Source organism: Plasmopara halstedii (assembly GCF_900000015.1).
Source record: "Plasmopara halstedii genome assembly, contig: Scaffold_555, whole genome shotgun sequence".
NCBI classification, from domain to species: Eukaryota; Oomycota; class Peronosporomycetes; order Peronosporales; family Peronosporaceae; genus Plasmopara; species Plasmopara halstedii.
In genome coordinates, this window is record NW_020187475.1 from 1,111,966 (window position 1) to 1,112,674 (window position 709).

Genomic DNA, 709 nt, shown 5'->3' on the forward strand with positions numbered 1-709 from the left:
GTCGCTGCTCTATGCGCATAGGAATGAAAGCCAAAGGCTTTATTTCTTGACTTCTGGCAGCTGAAGTTCTGGAATGGAAACTCGAAACTTTATTTCACTATTCGGAGTACAAAAATATAGACTATATATGAAATTCATGGCTAGCGTCCACCTGAAACTTCAAGCTTTGATGCGTAGTAGGTTGCGTTTTGGAGAATGGGAGATTTTGAGTTTAGTCAGAATCGAACATGCAAAAGATTAGTTCTGACATATGTGCCTGCATCTTTAGCATAATGAATCCCTTTGAAGCAAAAGGGGAGTATCATCAACAAGAAGTAAAAATGAAAATATACATGTATAGAATATATGATATTTCTGGTTAAACACAAAGTAATCAGTCTTATATCGCTTAGGCCAGATTATTGTCTTGATTATATGATACATAAATGTTTTGAGGATGCTCCTGTCGCTATTTCGTAGGATGCCAGCATTTTGTCATGACTATGAACACAAATCCCCCATCCTTCGCAACTAATTACATAAAGACGTTTCAAGCTGGAAATTTATCTAGAAGATTCATTATTGTCATATGCAGTTCATAGATCATCGTACTTATTGATCAGAAATGTAGTTTGAAGTCTGTCGAAATCGAGTAGTTGCCTGTGCTGTAGCAAGAGTTAAAATTTTGTTTTGATCAATTCATGCTGACTATTCCATACTCGAAATTTGA